The sequence below is a fragment of the Leptosomus discolor genome, chromosome 4 (genome assembly GCF_034619465.1).
Source record: "Leptosomus discolor isolate bLepDis1 chromosome 4, bLepDis1.hap2, whole genome shotgun sequence".
Lineage (NCBI taxonomy): Eukaryota > Metazoa > Chordata > Aves > Leptosomiformes > Leptosomidae > Leptosomus > Leptosomus discolor.
Genome location: NC_141394.1, coordinates 73,275,150 through 73,288,578, shown reverse-complemented (window position 1 = coordinate 73,288,578; position 13,429 = coordinate 73,275,150). Strand labels below are relative to the sequence as shown.

At 45.1% G+C, this 13,429-nt stretch overlaps 1 protein-coding gene across 3 annotated transcripts in view; it reads left to right on the top strand.

Annotated features, from left to right (window-relative positions):
* Positions 1-9,367: 9,367 nt before the first annotated feature.
* ADD1 (adducin 1) overlaps positions 9,368-13,429 on the top strand; it is a 63,869-nt gene continuing 59,807 nt past the window's right edge. For all 3 annotated transcript variants that reach the window (XM_086464642.1, XM_086464641.1, XM_086464643.1), the window contains exon 1: positions 9,368-9,446. The gene's annotated coding sequence lies outside the window, so the exon portion shown is untranslated. The remainder of the gene's footprint in view (positions 9,447-13,429) is intronic.

Sequence of the window (13,429 nt, the reverse complement as noted above, 5' to 3'; positions counted from 1 at the left end):
ATTATGCTATGAAAGCTGTCCATGATACCTACACCTTTTATAAAACTGCTGCTATTACTAATCTCCTTGGAACATGGAAGATGGACATGAACAAAGAAGTGCTCTGAATACAACCTATACAGAAAAGGGAAACTTCTGAAAGTACATCAGCATTCACTTGTGACAGGGAATACTAATTCTCTGGCTCGAAGGCATTACTCCTTCAGTCAGCACTGGTGCTTAACTAAGAGTTTTTCTATTACTTGTATAGTCAATGCGTAAATAATGAAGACCTCTGTGCAAATAACTTGGTTTACTATAGGTAAAGATAATCAGGAAATGTGGCTGCTTTTTTTTCTTAAGCCAGCTCATATGTAAATGTAACTTCTGCTTACAATGTCTGCAGTAATCAATGTCAGGGCACTCTCAACTGAGTCGGTTGTGGCATCTGACGTGTTACTTAATGATGTGCACTTCTGCTAGGTGTGGAATAATATTGATTTGGCTTTCATGGGAGCCCCACTGCTTAGTTCTGAACTGGAAGGGGAGGTGCCACTAGTGTGTTTAATGGGTATGAGAAAAGAGAGAGGACTATTTAAGATTAAGCGGGAAGGGAGGGAGTCTTTTGAATATGTCCAATTCTGACTAGCAGTTTTCTCTCACATTGCCATGATCAAAGGTTCTTTAAAACAAAACAACAAAAAAAAACGAAATCATGAGTGTGATGCTGCTACTGTTCCGCGAATCTGTGTGGTTGGCCTTTTCGCACTGGGCTGACAACCTGATCCGTTCTGCCCTGTTCTAGGGCAAAGCGCACGGCCTTAGTCAACTTCTTGTAGATCCCCAAGAATTTTTCCATTATTAGAATTGCTAATCGGTTTGTAGCTGCATGCAAAATAAAGTCTGGTTTTAACATACTGCCAGCACTGTCAGTGATAGATGTTACCTGGGTGCTTGTGATATTTGTTCCCTAGTATTTTGGGGACAGGTATCCTAAAACCAAGGACTTTTATGCAAAAATTACCCTATTCCTAAATTTTAATAAAGAGGAGAAATTTATTTTAATAACCTGTTAAATAACAGTGTTGATTCAAAAGTACTGATATAGTGGTCTTATACTCTAATAGTGTTTACAAGACTTGTAATAGTAATTAAAAAAAATAATAATCCTGTCACTCCTGAAACAGGAGAAGGGATCTAATTTCTATCAGTCTGAATCTTTATCTATAAACTGCATTTTTTCTGTTACCTTTTCAAAGTTTATACATGTCAGTTTTAATGTTGTTACAGTTAGATGGTCACAACTTTAAAAACATAAACAATTACAGAATAAGAATTTTCTGTTTATGAAGACAGAATTTAATCCCTAAAGGAATTTCCTTAATATAGAGATATAATATTAGGGCCAAACATAGAGGCAGAGTTTCTTGCCTGGATTCCTGTCTCTTGCAAGAGACACAGACATACACAGTGTTGGTCTTTTGATCTCTGTTCCTGCTGTAATAGGTTTTATGTGCGTGAAGGATATGCAGTACTTAAATTTCAGATTCTGTTGAATATTGCGTATTTACAGTTTCTGCTTCCTCTTATTTTAAATGCATGTCCCTGTGGTTCACTACCCTGATAAGATCCACTCAGCCAACAAGCATTTAAAACATACTTTGGGCAAATAGATATATGTACATCAGAGTAAGTTCTAGTTTCTCGCAGTATTTACACATTCTGTTTACAGAGTGAAATTTTCTGTCTGGGAATAACTGACTTCCTTGTGTCACGACAGTCATAGTTACAGTATGTGTCTTTGGGGCCCTATGCAGAGACCTAATTTTTTTTTGCAACCATATGATTTTAAGATTTTTAAACTATAAAAGTACTTATGTAGTCCAATACATAACACTGTCTTTACCTGTGTAATACAAGATTTGCAAATATGTACATTTTTGTGTGGATTTCCTTTTTTATATAAATGTATATATTTCTGAAGTGGATAAACTTTCAATGCCAGTTCACCTGATTCCGTGCAGTTGTCTTTAACTTCATGGGTGTGTGTTTTAATGCTTTTGTTTGTAGTCGTGTTAAATAGTGCTCGATTCTTCTGACTGTGAACTCATAAGAATTAGTTTTCAGCCCCTTAAGAAGCAAATCTTCATGTAAGCAACACTATCAGAAATCTGGCATTTTGGTCATCAGACAGTCTGGCTGGGGGTGGAAATTAACCTCTTTTTCCATTTACTTCAAAGTTTCCCGAGTGCAGGGTTGAGGAGTGAAGCATTCACTTTGTCTATGGACGCACAATGCAAAGCAAGAAAGCCGAATCTCCAAAGGTGTTCGTCAGGAGCTTGCTTGGGAAAAGAGGACCTTCCCGTTTCCCAGCCCTCCTGCACAGGAACGTCCATGTCACCCAGTCGGTTAGTACAAGCACTTGTACCTCCACATCTCTGACATCTCTAGAATCCAAGGGAGGAGGTACAGACGATGACGTGCTGGGTAATCCCTTCGTCCCTCCACAGGCAGGTCGAAGGGTTCCAAAGCAATCTGCGATCAGTTGGGCGCTCTCTTCCATGTCGCCTTGCTCCTACATACTCATCTAGTCTGTTTTATTCAAAATTGGATGAAGTCAAATTTCTGGTGTTCGTAGGGAGGAAAAGCACAGCTGCAATGCATGGCTCATAGTCTGTCTCCTGTACCTCTTGCTCACCTGACGCTCCTCTTTCCTTCCCCACAAATCAGCCTCTTGCACATACAACCTACTGCAAGCTCCTTGGCTTCAAAATAGTGTGTGGGGAAGTGTAAAGGCAGTGTTTGGTGGGCCAAAAAAGTGCTGTCGGTGACTTTGGCAATACCCATGCTAAAACAATTTATACTAGTTTGGAGAGAGTGTTGCTTCTTGTATCTAAACTTCTAAGAAGAAATGTTACAGGTGATATTGGGGGGGGGGTTGCTCTTCTAGGGAAAAAATTGAGTGCTTTTGAAAATAAGTTTCAACAAGGGACTGTTAATCAATAGGCAGTGTGTCACAAAAAGTGATCGATATCCAGACAATTTTTCTGACTATAAAGGCACTTTGTGTCAGCAGTCAGGTATTCCCTGGTTCAGAACTTCAGTTTTTACAAGAATATAAATAAGGAGCGAAGAAAATTTTTGGCTTCTGGTGCTTCATACTTTGGAAAATTCTGATTTTTGAAGCTTTAACGTGATTATTTTGAATTTGGGGACATCTGCTGGTCAGCCTGTTCCACGCAGGGTCCCAAGCAACTGGAATAGAGCTGCTAAGCCTGTGCATAGAAGTCACGCGGGTAGAAATCAATCCTACGTGACTTTGGATAGAAGCTAGAGATTGATGCTTAACTTCAGGTGGAAACTTGATGGGCCAGGTCTTTGGAACTTAAGATGTCTTTTGGCTCATCTTTCTGATGTAAGTAGCAATGTTGTTTAGCAGAATTGCTCATATGAATGTCTTTTAACCTAGATGGCAACTAAATTAATTGAATTTTATGTTTCCGTGTTTATTCTTAAAATATACTTTGAGGTAAAATTTACATAATGGACATCTGAGCACCACGTAATTATCGATGTCATGAAGTATTAATGAGTCGTTCTGAACATTAAAAGCTTCAAGCAAGGAAGTCACACAATGTCGCAATAGTTTCTATCTTACTAAATAGCCAACTCCTCGAAGTCAAGGAGGTGTTCTTTCTAGCAATGGGAGTGCTTGCAATGACTACAGCCCCTGAAATAGGAGAGCTCATGGTTCTTTTCATATAAATATTCAAAATACCAAATAACAAATGCTGCTGAAACTTTTAGAGTCGATAGCATTTGAGCTCACTTTAAAACTGGATGAACTGAAGTGATTAAGTGGGCTCAGGGCACACAGTAAGTCTTGTAGCATGGCCAACCACAAAATCTATCCAGGACTTCCATCCTGTGCCGTAATCATGGGATGGCCGTTGCTATCCCTCACCTGTGCCTCCCTCCTTACGGCATCTAGTTACCAGCGCAGGGGGTAATCCAGCCTCTCGGGTTCGTGACAGGGTCCTGAGGGGCATGTCATCTCAGTGACACCAAAGGATCACTGTTAACGTAATTGTACTCACCTGTATCTCTGCTGGAGGTGGTTTGCACAGAAATGACTGTAACAACAACCGTTTGCAGGCTTAGATCTCTGGACAGGGTGTAAAACCAGGGAAAAGCATCCAACCCTTCTTCAAGCTGCCACTTTTTCTGCCTTTGAACAACCACCTCGTGCTGACTCCCTCTGTGTACGATCTGGCACAGCTGGTTCGCGTACTGGGAGGCTGATGGGTGCTTAGATTCTGACCCGGGAAGCTTTTTGCATGGACCGAGTTCTGCAGCTGTGCTGGAGGCCAGTGCAGCGAGAGGCCTGCCCCAGCAGCGCAGGGAAAAGAAGGGTCTGTTCCGTGTAAACTTACTAGAGGGGCTTATTGCAGGACGAAGAAGGAAGGATGTGCCAGGTGCGGCCTCCCAGGCTGTCTGTGTTAGGCTTCGGTGATTATGTGGGGCTTTGATTTACACTGTGCTAACCTTCATGCTTATTTATGTTTCCAAGTAAATGCCAGCCACACCCTAACCGTGGGAGTACTGCTGGAAATCTGCCTTTTTAACATTGAATGTGATTTAAAAGAAATCAAAATCTGACATTCTAATATTACAAAGCTTCTCCCAAGATTAATTAATTTTCCCCTGTATATAATAATAATTAAAATATTAAATACTTTAAAATATTATGCTTCTCAGCCCTCCTCATTACTTTGAACTTCCCCTGGTATCTATCTTTTTTCTTTTTCCTTTCTGTGTTTTACTCTTCTGTGTCTGTTGGTAGTTCTAAAGTTAGCTCAAAAGCTTTAACTTCTGTTAGTGGCACTTTTCCTTCTACTACTAAGGATGAAGATGTCAGTAGAAAGCAGCTAAAAACAATCTCAGCAGCTCTAGTGACACTGGAATTAGCATAGAAGCAACTTGCAGAGAACACACACCTAGAAGGCACATGACGCTTAGGAAGTCATAAATGTTGCCATTGAAAGAATCAGCTTTAGTTAGAAAAGGACTTTGGAAAACCAAACCCAAACCTCCACAGAGCGTGTTGTAATGTTAAAAGTGAGTTGTTGGGGTTCCTTTTGGCGAAAGCAATCATTGCACCTTTGGTTGTGTTTAATTGAAACTGTTATTAACCAGCTGGAACCATGAAACTAGATTTACATGTAATCTCAGTTGCGTATAAAAATCTCCCTATGCTCCCCTGAGCATAACATCAGTGTTTTTCAAGCTTAGAGCCGAAGCGGCCTCTCAGTTCAGTAGGTTGTTTGAAATCTGGCAACATTTAGTATTGGCCTGTTCCAGCTGCTCTGCCCTTTCCCCACCTGTTGCTTCAGTTCTCTTCATTTTTATTTTTTTCAGCTCAAATAAACCTCAGATATGCTTTTGTTTAGTTGTGGAGGGAGATGAAAGTAGACAAGAATGCATTCATCTTTTTTCCCCTCCACGTAGTTGTTCCATTGGATGTTTCTCAGATATGTATACGTTAAAGATTATTTCTACGTACAAGTCATTGGGGAAGTTCTCCTTCCTCGCAAAAATCAGTAAAATTCAAAAAAGCAACTCCCTCCTGTGAAGAATATAATTGTATCTGGGACAAAAATAAAGTTTCTAACAGTAGTTTTGATGTAACCTTACCTACCCCGACCAACTTGAGTAATACTACACATAAGCCACGAGATATTATTAATGCTGTTACAACTGAAACTAAGATAACCCATTACATCATTTTTAAAAAGGCATTTGTTTGGTAATTTCGAAGAAAAACCTCTCATGAGCTCTCAGTAGTAAAGCTACGTGTGTGAGCTCACTTGTACCATCCCCAGCAGAGTCCCCGGTGCCCGTGAGACACAGCACGCCTGGGGCTGCTCTTGGGGCGTTTTGTACTGATCATTTGTGTTTGTCAACGCACGCCCTCCCCCTGCTCCCAGCCTGCTATGGCCCATCAGGGACTGGCTCTTACCTTGGGGCACCTGACAAGGAAGTTTCAACACTAAGGCTCCCCTTTTGAAGGCCCAGGGGAAAAGTAGCAGAGAATTCACACACTGGCGTTGTTTTCTGTAGAGAAGCCAGCACTTGGTCTGAGAGGCAAAGGGTCTGTGTGTGATGAAAACGAATGACCGTAGGAGGGAAGTGAGTCCAGACTGTCAGGAGAGAACAGTTCTGGCAGGCCAAGAAGGAAAGATCTATTTTGATATTACCATTCCCAGTTTATAGGTAAGAAAACTGATCTGGAACCCTTATAAAGGAAAAGATAAATGTCTGGATGCTACATTTGTGACATCAGCCCAGTATGGTGCTTCTCGCAGGCAGCTGTAAATGGTTTGGTCACCCAGGAGTGCTAACGCCAGGTAAAGAGGTCAGTTGTGTCAGAATAAACGTGCAGCGCTATTTTTCTGATAGCTCGTAAAGCCAAATGGCAGCAATTTGTAAGCGAACACATTCGCATCGACTCTTCTGACTGTCTGATGCCAGTGGAGTCCAGTGCTGCTGCTGCTTGAGCCTGCTCAGGGAAACCTCTCGCCGTGGGTGAGTCAGCAGGTCAAACATCCATCCCGCCTAAACAGCACCGTGTTCTGACACTCCTCGTGGGAACACTGTGCTGTCTGTAAGTACGTGGTAGGGCGTGTCTGGGTTTTGATGGGCCAGTGACCCTTCTCCAGTACACGTGCAAATGTGCGTGTGGCAAGTGCAAGCCCACTGGCCACAAGCTTGTCTTGGTTGTTTTCCCAGACCCTCACCAGCAGTGTGAAGATCCTGATGGAGTCAAATACTACAGGCCGAAAAGCACCGCGTGGTTCTTACTGCACCTTTTGTTGTAGCTGTAATGCTGTCAGCCCGGCTGGCAAGAGTTAACAGACAAGTTCATCATGTCTTAAATAATGCAGAAGTGCTTTTTCAGGTTGTCTTTGATGCCTTATTCCTGCAGCACGGCGTACTGCTGTAGTACATGTCAGTAGGCGTCTGCCCTCCCTTATGTTTCTGCCCACGTAATCCTACCTTTGCCTTGCACCAGCATGGCTGTTCCTGCAGCTGGGCAGAGGCTGTTCAGAAACGTGGTCAGGTCGAAAACTGAATGGGCAAGATCAGCGTTGTCATGCGTTGGCTGTGGCAGTCTCGGGCTGCAAAGAGAGTTGGTTGAGTCGGCTGATTCAGCAGAAAGCTGGCCTCGGCCCCTCCCTCACCCCCCCATTCTTCCATCAGATTAGCCAGGTGAAACATCCTTCTCCTCGTGATGCTGGGATACGATGCAAGGGGCAGGGGGGAGGCTGGAACGGGACAGCGGGAACACGCGACCTTGGGCAGGCCCCAGGGTAGGAGGGCAGAAGCGAGGGGTCAGGGAGCAGCGCTCTCCTCCAGCATTGCACCGTCACAGCGAACAGGTGCGATGATAAAACCTCCTCTGATCAGCCTAAGCTGCTTGTGACACCCCACCCGGTAGTTACACAAACACTTTAAGCCAGCGCTGCTAGTGAAAGAAATGACCCTGCCCTCCTCCTGTCCCTGGGCACTGCTGCTGTCCTCAACGGCCCCCTCGTTCTTGGCACTGCTGAGCTGGAGAGGAAACCCATTCATTTTAAAACAAAGCAGTATTTTTTTTGCTGAGTTAGTTTTAACATGGATCCATTCTCCCATTTACTTTACCAGAAAAGAAGAAAGAGAGCTTTATGTGTTGAATGCCAGGGTGAGGAAAGAGGTTGGTGAGGTGCCAAGATGAAGGAGAGTTTTGACCGAGTCAGCTACATGGCAAGGAGAAGGCGAGGGGTGAGGCAGGTGGCTGGACCCCACAGGTGCAGAGCACGGGCAAATCTCATTGAGTAGACTTTGAACAAGGACAAAAGTATAGTATCTTGTATGTAAACACATCCCCTGGGTTTGACGGGGTCCAGCACTCGACAGGTGAAGTGACTTTACTGTTTTATGCTTACAGCAACAGTTCTTACAAAAAAAAGAGTTCAGACATGATTTGCTAATTATTGGTAATTACACTACCACCTGTCCTACTGTGGGATAGTTTCCATTAAGCAGATCTATGTCCAGCAGAGTCTTCTTGTCAGGTGTGCCACAATCATGCTGTGTCATCACTTGACAGCTCAACCACCATTTTTGGTGGTTGAATTCACATACAAGTTTATGTATATCTCGATGGCCTGTTTTTCCATTATTAACAGTTAACAAATGAAGATTAGTTGCCAGAAAGCGTGAACTAGGTAAGCGGAGCGTGTTTCCTTGGTGGAGGTGGTTGGAGCAGGCTGCATTCCCCCCGTGTTCCAAGGGAGAGGTGTTTAAAGCTCCTGAAGGCACCCATTATAGCAGGAGTCTATTTTCCTTCTGATCATATGGATAACTTGGGAGTGGGGGGTACAGATACAAAGGAGAAAAGTTTAGTGTTTCTGAAAGTGTGTTCGCAGACCTCCAACTCTTCACTCGACCTGAGGCAGGCACTATTCTATACTACTGAGTTCCCCAAAAGAAGTGTAAAGGGGCAGTCTTAAAATGATATAGAAATGATAGTAAAAACGTACAGAAAATAGACAACTAACAGAACAAGTTCACTTCACCGTTGGTGCTGTATTTGCCATGACTAACAAACCGTGGGGTTATACAAGCCGCACAGATCTTCAAAAGATTTAGAGTATCAAAAGGGATGGCTTATAAAGATCTAATCAGGCCTGCTATATACGAGCTCTACTTCCTGAATCGGGTATGCACCTTCTCATCAGGAATCCGACGTTCGACTGCCTCGAACACCTCAGGGCTGCCCGCTGCCTCCAGCCCTCAGCACCGCAGCTCTCAAGCCTGACTGCTCTCGCTGGGTATCTGCTGCTGGATCGACCTGGCCTCGCTTTGGGCGTCCGGCGATCAGATCCCACCACTGCTGTGAGCTACAGAACCCTTCCCCGTAACGCTTCCGCGGCAGCTCCTTGATCTCTGCCCCTCTCTCCCCGCCTGCTCCAAGGCAAGCTCCCCAGACGACGCGCTGCTCCTTCCCGAAGCGATCCCGCTCCCCAAGAAACCCCTTCCCTGTGCCGGGAGGCTCTTCTCAGCCTCTGCCCAGCCATTCGGGGATCACCCGGCACCTCCCGCAGCCCCAGGACCCGTGAGGGTGACCCCTGCTGCAGCGCCCCGCGCCCCGCCATCGCCCTCACCTGCCCCTACCAATAGGAGAGCAGCTTAGTCGCTGGGCCTGCGCCCTCCAATGGGCGGCGCCGTTATTGGCCTGCGGCCTCGCGAAGCCGCACCCTGTCAGGTGGGGGGCTGGGGCCGCTCGGTGGCGGTGGGGGAGGAGGAGCGGCGCGGCGGGAGGCGGAGCTGGGGCCGGCGGCGGAGACAGCCTCGTCCGGGGGACCGTCTGCAGCGATTCCTCCTTTCCCGCTTCCCTCCTGCCGCCCTTTCTCGTCTGCCCTCGGGTGAGCGCTGCCGGGGAGGGCTGCGGGGGTGGCGGGAGGCGCAGGAGGGGCGCCGCCGCCGGTAGCGGTCCGAGGGGAGGCGGGAGGGAGGGGGGCCGAGGAATGCGGGAGCTCCGGGCGCCGCCGCTAACGGTCCTCGGCGCGGGGGTGCAGCCGTGGGCGGCGGGCAGGCTGTGAGGGGGAGGTGGGCGCTGCAGAGGGGCGCGGAGGCTGCGGGGAGGGGAGGCGGGGGGAGGCGAGGCGAGGCTGGGGCGCAGAGGCTGGAACCAGCTTGTTTAGCTCGGGGCGGCGGGGAGGGGAGAGGAGAGGAGGGGAGAGGAGAGGAGGGGAGAGGAGAGGAGGGGAGGGGAGGGGAGGGGGGGGGGGTGTCGTCTCTGCCTTGAAAACAAGCAGCGGGGCGGGTGGGGGGGTGGGTGTGTGCGGAAAAACCAGCTGCTCGCGGGGTGCCTGCGATGCGGGGCTGGGGCGGGGGAGGAGGGTTTGGGGTCTCTGGGGTGGTGGGGGGCAGACTGAGGGAGTTTCCAGCTGCCGAATGGGCTGGGGCGGTGGGGGCTGAGCTGTGGGGGGCGATTCGGGGGTTGGAGGGGCAGGTTCCTGTCAGCCCTCCCTGGAGAGAGGCGGTCCCGCTGCCCCTGCCCGGGGCGGTGGGATGCTGCCGGGGCGGTGGGATGCTCCCGGTGCTCCTGCCGCCGCAGGCAGCGGCCGCTCTGCGTTTCGGTCTCCATTGCCCCCAGGCGATGATGCGTCTGCGGGCTCTTCCCCCGCCGCCCTTCTGCTTCACCTGCCCCTTCTTCTAGGCTGCGAGGTGACCTGCCGGTTAGGCTTGGCGAAATGCGGGCACTGGAGTGTCCAAATAATCGTCCGCAGAGGACGGGGGGATGAAGGAGGAGGTGTGATGCGTCTGTGCGGTGTTCCCGATTGGCGGGGCACCAGCAGCAGCAGCAGACGGGCAGTTGTTTTGTTTCCTCTGCTGGAAGAGGGCATCTATATTTTAGTATTTACAGTGCCTGCTTTTGATACAGACCATCACACGTTTTTCTGCACGTAATTACTGCACAGTCTCTATGCTGCTTTTAAGGTTGGTTCTTGCTCTGCACTGGATTTCGTTAAAGCTAGCAATTAGGGAGGGGGAAAAATCCAGTCAAGCTGGAAAAATATCCATGGCTGTGCTGAGATGGGGGCTAGGAGTAGCGCTGGGTTTAAATCTTTCATGAGATACTGCTGTAGCTCAGTGGTGTAAGCTCATTGCTGGTTTTGGTTTGCTATCTGCTTTTTGGAAAGTTGCTATTGGTCATAACATTTTCATATGCCAGGAGTATTCTGGTTTTGTGCATGGTCACTTCTGACTTTGTATGGAGCTTTACAAAACATGTCTACCTTCAGCTTGTGAATTCTCAAACTGCAACTACTGCTACGTGATTTCTGTATGCTTTGCCGAAAGCTACAGGTATCTCCATGCATGCAAGCTGTTTACGGCTCTGGGCTCTTCTAGTGTGACTGAGTCTGCTAACAGAATACTTGGCAGTTCTTAACTGCTGTGAATTTGTTCTTTTTTTATAGAACAAAACCAGTGTATTTTAAAAATAAAGAAATACAAACTGTTTCTAAAATAGGCCTCAGTTTTTCTTTATTAAATTGATTGATGTAACAATTCTGTACCTCAATAAGGAAATATTCTTTCAGAGCTGTTGTATAATAAGTGAGGAAAAAAAATGCAACTATGGACCTGACTTCTGGAGCAGGTGCCTTTGTATTTCTTTATATTCAGTAAGCAGATTTGATGTGATCATGTAAAAATAGTCTTAACATCATGTTCTATGTAGTTTGCCTCAATTACAGAATTTAAACTTGTTGGTTTTCTTAGGAGAGTTTTGAGGAAGGGATAACTTCAAGTTTTTACATCTTCACTGTAGCAAGATAATATGTGCATTACTATGTTTGCATATTTAGGTACCTTGTAGTTTTACTGGACTTCTGTTTTCTGTATGAGATTCCACAGAGTATAGTGGTTTTTTAGCCAAAAACTGTGTTGCCTGTATGTGTTCTTTTTGCGGTTAACTATTATAAAATGGTGTGAGAAATCTGAACATAGGCGCTTCGTCTGAAACAAGCACTTCTGCTAGTGTGTTGTGCCAATAAGTTCATTAGAGTATGGTTCACTAATGCTGTGGAGTGAAGAGGGTCAATTACTGAATCAGTATTTTTCTGTGACAGTTCTTTTTAGATGTTTCCAACAGAAAATGACTCAACTGTTCTTATTCTTTGCGATTCACCATCAATATTAAATGCTATTTTGCGTGTAGGAGTTGGATCATTTGCTGAGATTATGTGGACAAACCCATTGGAGCATTGAGAGACTTTCACAGGAGCAAGGATAAAGCTATTTCCGCCCCATTCAAGGCTTAGTTTTTGAAGGGTAGCTTCCCAGCGTGAAGTGCTTTTAACAATCTCCTCACCCAACGTTCAGTGACTTTCTATAGGAGGAAAAAGTTGGATTTTTGAAATAGCCAATTTTGTTAATAAATAGAAAAAACCTTACAGCTGGAGCTTTCAAACTAGGAGAAGGATGCTTAGCATGTTGGTTGCTAGTAAGCATGCAACTTCTGTGTGACAAGCACTTTCTAATTGTGAGGAGGCAAGACAGTAAATCTTGTACCCACTGCTTTTCCAAGTTGTGGAAAGAGTTTTCTTAATTATTTTAAGAATTACATTAAGAACTACAGCAGTGGTGGATAGTAAGTAATTGGTAAATTCCAAACTGTTGCTACACAAATGAGCCAGTCTGCTTTGAGGGAAAAATTCATACCAACAAAACTTGCCTGCTCCTTTTATGAAGGAGAGCATTTCAGAGAAGTGTCGCTTTTGTTGCGCGGTGAGGACACCTGAAGCATGACGACTTGAAGTAAAAAATACTGCTAAATTTCTGATTTTGATGGCTTTAAAATTAGAGTTTACTCTTGGACTGTGCTGCATGGCAGAAAGCAGTCTCTGACATAGCACTGTATTAGTAATTCATACTGTAACTAAACATTTCTTAGACACTTATTAGAGTAATAGGTGCTTTATCATTAAAAAGATGGGAATGTAAGTTTAAACTGCTGACTCCATTGCACAGGTCATTTAACATCTGCTGAGAACCTGTCTAAAACTATTCTGTTAAATTATACATCTTCTATATTAACAGATTCAAAAGCAGGTATTTAAAAAAAAATAGTAGAAGTTCCTAGATTACCAGAGTTTTGCAATTTTCGTTATGTAATGTAATCGGCCTTCTCAGGGGAATAGGAAAACATTACCTAGTCTTGCCACTTATTGAGCATTTCTCTTCAAAAATACTCCTTTTTGGTAGGGCCAAGAAGAGTAGCTGTACAAACCTGTTGGTAAAGAAAGGTGTAAAATGTGAATCATGTAAACCAGTTTATTTCCTGAGGAAAGCATCTTTTCATTGGAGATAGTAATGCTTAAAAAGTACTGGTTATACAGATATTTTGATCTATGATAATTTTTAATTTAGAATTACCCTTTTCTATGGTTACTTTTCCTATCACTTTAAAGTACTGCATGTACAATAACAGGGTTCCATAGCAATTTAGTGGAATGTTCAACATAACTTTATGATAACATTTGTCACCATCTCAGTAAGCATCTGTTGTTTATTGAAACTAATCTTGATAATCTTTAGTCAAATTGGTTTCTTTCCTCTCCAGTCAGAGGATGTTGTATGCTGTGGTCTTGTCAGTTCAGAAATTTTGGTGGTTAGTAGTTGCAAAAACTGTAAGGGCAGAGACTCCAGGAAACACCCTTTTTAGAACCACTGCTATTCAACTCGGGTAGACGCTGAGATGACGGTGTTTGTCATGAGGGCTCTGGTTTAATATTCTCACAGATGGTCCTGGTCTTGAATAAAGTTTAAGTATTGCTGCTGCTTTGGGGAATTTTAAAGTCTAACTGTTCTTCGTTTCAGGGCAAGTTAAGTTTTAGTG